This window comes from Bombina bombina, unplaced genomic scaffold (assembly GCF_027579735.1).
Source record: "Bombina bombina isolate aBomBom1 unplaced genomic scaffold, aBomBom1.pri scaffold_435, whole genome shotgun sequence".
In the NCBI taxonomy this organism is placed as follows: Eukaryota; Metazoa; Chordata; class Amphibia; order Anura; family Bombinatoridae; genus Bombina; species Bombina bombina.
Genome location: NW_026512337.1, coordinates 261,654 through 270,695, shown reverse-complemented (window position 1 = coordinate 270,695; position 9,042 = coordinate 261,654).

The following is a 9,042-nucleotide window of genomic DNA, read 5'->3' as shown; positions in this document are numbered from 1 at the left end:
ATATAGCAAAGGGGAATGTTCAGGCTTCAGAGTAATCTGGTAAAAGATTGACACTTAGATGCAAATTAAGGATTGTTGCAGGTTCACAGTACATAATATTATATAAAGCTGTATGTCAGAGTTAAAGCACAGCTGCACAGGTACTTAGACAAGCTGCAAGTTTAGGCATTAATTACTGTTTGTGCATTTAGATGCAAACTTGGTTTGTTGCAGGTTCACAGTACATATTATTATAAAGAGCTGTATGTCAGTAATTAGCAGAGCAGCACAGGTGAAAGTTAAGTTTAAGGCATCAATTACTGTTTGAACATATATTGGAGAATCACAGGAAAGCTTTTAATTGAACACATAGATGCAGAGTTCAGAATATGTTAACATATTTGCAGCAGAATATTTCAGCAATGACAACTTGTAGCAGAGAAATAGTTATAAAGTTCTGAGTAGGATGCTGTTGTAATTAGAGAGTGATGATAACCAAAAGTATGCTTGATTTATAATAAAGTTCTGAGTTTGTTAAGTAGCAGTGTCCAGGAAACAGAAAATGGAATTATTTGGATACTTGCGATTTGATGATTTTAGGCATTGGAATAGAAAATGCTGTAGGTTGAATTAGTTGGTAAATTCATACAGGAAACAGTCACAGACCTCTGTTGTTCAGGATCACAACTTCAATGTTAATGCAAGGCACATTAGACCTGAGAAGGCTTAAAAAGAGGCTGAGGTAATCAGGTGCATGAATGATTAATCAGGCAGGCAGGCAAGCTGAATGTGAATACTGCCCAAATGCAGCAGTCAGAGAAGGATTTCTTAAAGGGATAGTGACATTAGGCTGAGATATGTTAGATTCCCCTCCTTAAAGGCGACCTCCGGGCGCCCAATACAATTCAAAAGGAGAGAGAACAAAATTGATATGGAGAATCGGTAGTAGGTGTATGGAGGTAGTGAGTCCAATCGGAAATCAAGAAAGGAGGGTTGGAGATCTCTTGAAAAAGTTGAATGACGAAGTAAAGGCCATGTAATTCAGGTATCAAAAGATCTTGACAATGATGAGAGCAAAACTTGAAGTCAACTTTTTTGTAGTCATCGTGAGAATGCATGAACGTAACATACAATGAGCTTCCTACCACAGAATCATCCTGAGGGTAGACAGGTGGATGTTCTTCATGATAGATGACCATGTACATAGCCAATGAAAATGCAGCCAGTCCTAGAGATATGAATAGGCTTTCCTCAGCTTTAGAAATAGAGATGCAGCATTCTGGATTGATAACCAGATTAACCACCTTTGGGTCAGAGATTTGTGTATCCTCAGAATTAACCTCTTGGCTGAGGATTAGATATACACCAAAAGAAAAAGCTATAGCCACTTCTAACGCAATAGCAGGGCTTTCTTCAAAATAGGAGATAGGAGTGTAGAGTGCAAGATTTGTCCAGTTCTTGCCATCTTCTAATTCAAAATGAAATGTCTCCTTACTGGATTCAGAATCAAAAGTGTTCTCACTAAGAATAGGTATATGAATGTCTACACCAGGGCAAGGTTCAGGAATACCCACATCTGGGCAAGGTTCAGTCATATCCTCAGTAGGATCAGGTGAAGGAATGCCCATGCCAGGGCAATGTTCAGAAGTACCCACATCTGGGCAAGGTTCAGGAATATCCTCAGTAGGATCGGGTGAAGGAATGCCCATGCCAGGGCAAGGTTCAACTATAGAGAAAGAAAAAGAACCCACTTTAGAGCCAGGAACCATACTCTCTTCTGAGCAGAGGGCAAGGCTTTCTTCAGGGTTCATAAACGAAGAATTAACAAGACCCACTTTAGAGCCAAGAACCATACTCGCTTCTGAGTAGAGGGCATGGCTATCTTCAGGATCAAGTATTATTACACCCATTTCTGGGTTAAACAAAGGAATACCCATACCAGGGTCAAAAACAGGAGAGTCCACCTTGATGTCAGGTTTAGTAGTATAATCATGGAAAACAGGAACAGGAATGGGCACAGGGGAATCTTCTTGAAGAACTTTTGTACAAGTTTCAGGTTCAAGAATGTCCACTTGCGAACTTGGTTCAAAGTTGTCCTCACAGGATTGAGTATCAGGAATTCCTGTACAGGAAACTGATGTAGTAGAAAATGTAGGTTGATGCAAAGTATCTCCCAAGGGAAACAATTTCTTAGATGCAATAACAGAAGAATTTTGAGAAGGTGAAGTGTACTGAAATATGCCACACTCGGGTAGATGCGGAGGAATTGTGACACAAGATTCTGACTGAGAAGTTATCTGGAGTTCAGCAGGCATGCTTATTTGAGTTTGAATATCAGAGCTAAATTCTCCAGGGATTATCTCTGGTAAACTGAAAGGTTGTATATCTGGAACAGAATTATCTTTTGCTTCTAGCACAGGGTTTACAGGTATTGAGGCAGCATGAGAGGGATGCAAGAAATCAATAGTTGGAAACAGTTTTTGTAGAGTCTGAGAAGAGATACCATTAGATGCTTTAAGAAGAGACTGATAGTGACTATAGACATCATCCAGCTCGGCGTTGACAGTGTCAGGAGGCAAGAGAGGGTCTGGTACAACAGAATCTAAAACAGGGGAATCAGGCTGAGTTTCCTCTTTGCACTTGTGATTTTCTGTGGGCAGAAGGATTTTCTTCTTCTTCTTTTTCTTAGAGAGCTTAGATTTCTTCCCAGTATGAGGCTTCTTAGGTTGATTCCATTGTGGCTTGTAGTAAGGTTGAGAACAGAAATCCTCTTCATCACTGGATGCATAATTCTGATGTGATAAATCAGCATAGTAGTTGAGAGGACCTTTACTCCTAACAGCAGTCTGTAAACCAGATGTCCTTTCTTCCAGCTCTGAATCTGTCCAATCTAACGAATCCATGGTAATATCAGAAATAGGAAGATCAGTATTTCCATGAGAGGTTTCATGATGGGAGCTGTCTGTATCATCCATGTTGTAAATATAACAACCAAGGATGTCATTATAGCAAATAGGTTGAGGCCTTGTCTGAGTTTGTGGCGAATTAAAGTTGCGCTCATACCAGTCTAATGCCAATTCAGCTGGATCTGTGAAGTCATCCTCCTTGTTGACATATACAGACTCAGAATCAGTATCATCAGGATAGGAATCACAAACAGGAGGAGTAGATGGTATTCTGGAACAGTAGTCCTGTCTCTTTAAATCTTTAAAGATCTGAATTTTTTCTGCTGAATCTATGAATGCATCCTCTTCAGTTACATAGTCAGACTCAGAATCAGTTTCACCAAAATGGAAACCACGAACATGAGGAACAGCTGAAATTCTAGAAAAGTGGTTCTGTCTCTTTAAATCTTTAAAGATCTGATTTTTTTCTGCTGAAGCTATGGTTAAATCCTCTTCATTTTCATAGTCAGATTCAGGATCAGTTTCACCAAAATGGTAACCACGAACATGAGTAGAGGATTGTCTAGAATGGGAGTACTGTGTCTTTAAATTTTTTAAAGTTTGAAAATCTTCTATTTTTCCTTTAGGGATTGCTTGGGTCTGAGTTATGTTGTAATTTTTTATTTTCCTTTGAGGGTCGGTGCATCCACTACCACTGCGGATCCCTTTTTTAGGCATTAAAATTCTGTCATGATCCGGTGTACATGCGCTCAGGACACAGACCCTCAGGGCAGTGGTAGGGATTTGAAGACACCGACCCCTGACCTGGGGAAGAGTATCCTGGACGTGGATAGATGATATTCTGTGATTCATAGTTGCTAGAAGTTATTGTAGAATAAATGGAGAGTGCAACATTTGTATACAATATATTCTGAGTTCACTGTGACTTATAGTTAGTTAATAGAAGTAACTGCAGGATTCAATGAGAGAAAAATATAGCAAAGGGGAATGTTCAGGCTTCAGAGTAATCTGGTAAAAGATTGACACTTAGATGCAAATTAAGGATTGTTGCAGGTTCACAGTACATAATATTATATAAAGCTGTATGTCAGAGTTAAAGCACAGCTGCACAGGTACTTAGACAAGCTGCAAGTTTAGGCATTAATTACTGTTTGTGCATTTAGATGCAAACTTGGTTTGTTGCAGGTTCACAGTACATATTATTATAAAGAGCTGTATGTCAGTAATTAGCAGAGCAGCACAGGTGAAAGTTAAGTTTAAGGCATCAATTACTGTTTGAACATATATTGGAGAATCACAGGAAAGCTTTTAATTGAACACATAGATGCAGAGTTCAGAATATGTTAACATATTTGCAGCAGGATATTTCAGCAATGACAACTTGTAGCAGAGAAATAGTTATAAAGTTCTGAGTAGGATGCTGTTGTAATTAGAGAGTGATGATAACCAAAAGTATGCTTGATTTATAATAAAGTTCTGAGTTTGTTAAGTAGCAGTGTCCAGGAAACAGAAAATGGAATTATTTGGATACTTACGATTTGATGATTTTAGGCATTGGAATAGAAAATGCTGTAGGTTGAATTAGTTGGTAAATTCATACAGGAAACAGTCACAGACCTCTGTTGTTCAGGATCACAACTTCAATGTTAATGCAAGGCACATTAGACCTGAGAAGGCTTAAAAAGAGGCTGAGGTAATCAGGTGCATGAATGATTAATCAGGCAGGCAGGCAAGCTGAATGTGAATACTGCCCAAATGCAGCAGTCAGAGAAGGATTTCTTAAAGGGATAGTGACATTAGGCTGAGATATGTTACACAATGACATTTGTCGCAGGGTGAGTATTTGTGTGAGGTGATGCAGTTTAGTGACAGAGATTTTATAATAAAGAGTTGTTCATGAGAGCTAAGGTGGGACAAGAAAGAAGAGAAGGGGAACTAACTAAAATGAGGGGCATTTAGGGTACACTATCCCTATAAGGAGCCGATAGTAGCCATTTCTTATTTATTTGCATATCCAAATTCTGGTTATTCTCTGTGTCTCTGACACAGCTGTGTGACTATTTGCCCTGCTGCATTAATCTCCCTGTTATTTACACCTCAGAACCTGTAGCTGTATAGCAGGTAATTGATTATAGCAAGTAGCCCACCCTAATAACCAGACAAGACCAATATTAAGGTGAAACATGAACCGACTTTATTGGGACAAACACACAGCTTATATACACAATTGCCATCTGATAAGAGCCTTATCTGATCAAGGGATCACCGCCCCTCCAGACAGGCTGGCACCTTCATAGGGCCATAGGAGTACAGAGATCCCCACAATAACTAGGTCGTAGTTTCAGGGTGATACCGAGGGAGCGGTGGCTGTTCCAGGGTACCATTAGAGAGCCCCGGGTCCCCAGATCTCACAGTCCAAAAAGCTGGGGCCAGAGCGGCAGCAAGGCAAAGGGTACTCAGGACCAGCATGAGGTAGAGAGGTGTCCAAACCCCAGGTTCCCGAGTGAACTACCTCTAAGCAATTACCCCAACCCATGCTCATCAAAGGTATGACAAGTCCCCAGAAGAGCGAAGCTCTGGGGCAAAGGGCTTCTGGAGCAATCTAGGTTAAAGTTCAGCTGGGATCTCTAGCTAGTAGTTCCATAAGATTCCTGCTGGGTCTCGGCAAGGCAGGGAGGGGCCAAGCAGGGTAGCGATTAACTCTTTCAGGGCAAAGTTTAATCATTGTATAAAACAAAAGGGAAACTGGTGGGAAATACAATAATCCAAATAGGAGAGGGGGTGGCCTTGGCAGCCTGGTATCCATGACATTTACTAACATTAGACTTCTGTATGAAGAATTACTATATTTTATTAAAACTAATTATTTGAAAATTAAAATTAAGTTATTTTTATTAAGTCACATTGTCATCTTAATGTCTATTGATACTTCCGCCACAATATATATAGTAATTGCAACTATACCTTTTACTGGTGTTTTTGCTTATTGTAAACAGTGTACAACATATTGTATCATGTACAATCATATGCAAAAGTTTTGGCACCCCTGACAATATCCATGATTTTCATTTATAAATAATTGGGTGTTTGGATTAGCAATTTCATTTTGATCTATCAAATAACTGAAGGACACAGTAAAATTTCAGTAGTGAAATGAAGTTTATTGGATTAATAGAAAATGTGCAATATGCATCCAAACGAAATTAGACAGGTGCATAAATTTGGGCACTCTTGTCATTTTGTTGATTTGAATACCTGTAACTACCTAGCACTGATTAATTGGAACACACAATTGGTTTGGTGAGCCCATTAAGCCTTGAACTTCATAGACAGGTGCATCCAATCATGAGAAAAGGTATTTAAGGTGGCCAATTGCAAGTTGTTGTTCTCTTTGACTCTCCTCTGAAGAGTGGCAACATGGGGGCCTCAAAACAACTCTCAAATGACCTGAAAACAAAGATTGTTCAACACTATGGTTTACGGGAAGGCTACAAAATGCTTTTGCAGAGATTTAAGCTGTCAGTGTCCATTGTGAGGAACATAGTGAAGAAATGGAAGACCACAGGCACAGTTCTTGTTAAGGCCAGAAGTGGTAGGCCAAGTAAAATATTGGAGAGGCAAAGGCAAAGGATGGTGAGAATGGTCGAAAACAGCCCACAGACCACCTCCAAACCACCTACATCATTTTGCTGCAGATGGTGTCACTGTACATCGTTCAACAATTCAGCGCACTTTGCACAAGGAGAAGCTGTATGGGAGAGTGATGTGGAAGAAGCCTTTTCTGCACACACACCACAAACAGTCACTTGAGGTATGCAAACACACATTTGGACAAGCCAGCTTCATTTCGGAAGAAGGTGCTGTGGACCGGTGAAACAAAGATTGAATTAATTGGTCATAGCAAGAGGCGTTATGCATGGCAGCAAAAGAACACAGCGTTCCAAGACAAACACTTGCTACCCACAGTAAAATTTGGTGGATGTTCCATCATGCTGTGGGGCTGTGTGGCCAGTGCCGGTAATGGGAATCTTGTTAAAGTTGAGGGTCGCATGGATTCCACTCAATATCAGCAGATACTTGAGAATAATGTTGAGGAATCAGTCACAAAGTTGAAGTTAAGCTGGGGCTGGATACAGGTATACCCCGCTCATACAGCGGGTTAGGGACCGGAGCCCCGCTGTAAAGTGAAAACCGCCTTAAAGTGAAACAAGGTAGTTTTAGCTTTCTTTTCACTTGCCAGTGTGTTTAAAGACTTGAAAACATGTTTGAACTAACATATATTAGGGGTGCAATAGTGCTAAGTTTAGTTTAACACTCACACAGCACAGTATTCAATTAGTATTCAATAAATACTGTACCTGTAAAATAGTGATAATTACTGTAGTAACATTTTCCAGACTACAACACTGAGACACAGATTGCACTGTTATGCTGTAAACAGAGTGTACTAAGCATAACAAAATGGTGCCAGTCACTTTTCTCGCAATCTCACGAAGATTACAGCACTGTTTCAAAATCCTTGGAGGTTAAATTTCAGCTCCACAAAGCGCTGTATTAGCGAAGCGCTGTAAAGTGAAGCGCTGTAAAGTCAGGTATACCTGTACTTCAACAAGACATCAACCCAAAACACTGCTCAAAATCTACTCTGGCATTTATGGCAGGTTCAAGTTGGCAATAGAGGAGGAGACAGGGACCAGACACTAGCAAGGCAGGAGATTTTTTGGATCTTCAAGTTGAAAAGTAGAACACCAAGTGGCCTAAACTCAGAATTTGATTTGATTAACTTCTGAGAATAATTGTATTGTAGTTTGGACCAGGATAGAGCCTCCCTCTGGAGGGAATGCATGTGTATGTATATACTTGTAACCTAAAGGTAGTTTTATATCATGTTTATACACAGCACCCTCAGACAGACAGACCGTAATCAGACAGTAATATTTATATGTTATATAATACAGCTTATACATGTAACCTAAAGGTAGTTTTATAGCATGTTTATACACAGCACCCTCACACAGACAGTACTGTAATCAGACAGATAATATTTATATGTTATATAATACAGCTTATACATGTAACCTAAAGGTAGTTTTATATCATGTTTATACACAGCACCCTCAGACAGTACAGTACATTAATCAGACAGGTAATATTTATATGTTATATAATACAGCTTATACATGTAACCTAAAGGTAGTTTTATATCATGTTTATACACACCCTCAGATAGACAGTACTGTAATCAGACAGATAATATTTATATGTTATATAATACAGCTTATACATGTAACCTAAAGGCAGTTTTATATCATGTTTATACACAACACCCTCAGACAGATCGACAGACAGTACAGTACAGTAATCAGACAGTAATATTTATGTTATATAATACAGCTTATACATGTAACCTAAAGGTAGTTTTATATCATGTTTATACACACCCTCAGATAGACAGTACTGTAATCAGACAGATAATATTTATATGTTATATAATACAGCTTATACATGTAACCTAAAGGTAGTTTTATATCATGTTTATACACACCCTCAGATAGACAGTACTGTAATCAGACAGATAATATTTATATGTTATATAATACAGCTTATACATGTAACCTAAAGGTAGTTTTATATCATGTTTATACACAGCACCCTCAGACAGACAGTACAGTAATCAGACAGGTAATATTTATATGTTATATAATACAGCTTATACATGTAACCTACAGGTAGTTTTATATCATGTTTATACACAGCACCCTCAGACAGACAGTAATCAGACAGGTAATATGTATATGTTATATAATACAGCTTATACATGTAACCTACAGGTAGTTTTATATCATGTTTATACACAGCACCCTCAGACAGTACAGTACATTAATCAGACAGGTGATATTTATATGCTATATAATACAGCTTATTCATGTAACCTAAAGGTAGTTTTATATCATGTTTATACACAGCACCCTCAGACAGACAGTACAGTACTGTAATCAGACAGGTAATATTTATATGCTATATAATACAGCTTATACATGTAACCTAAAGGTAGTTTAATATCATGTTTATACACAGCACCCTCAGAAAGACTGTACTGTAATCAGACAGTAATATTTACATGTTATATAACACAGCTTATACATGCAGACTAAAG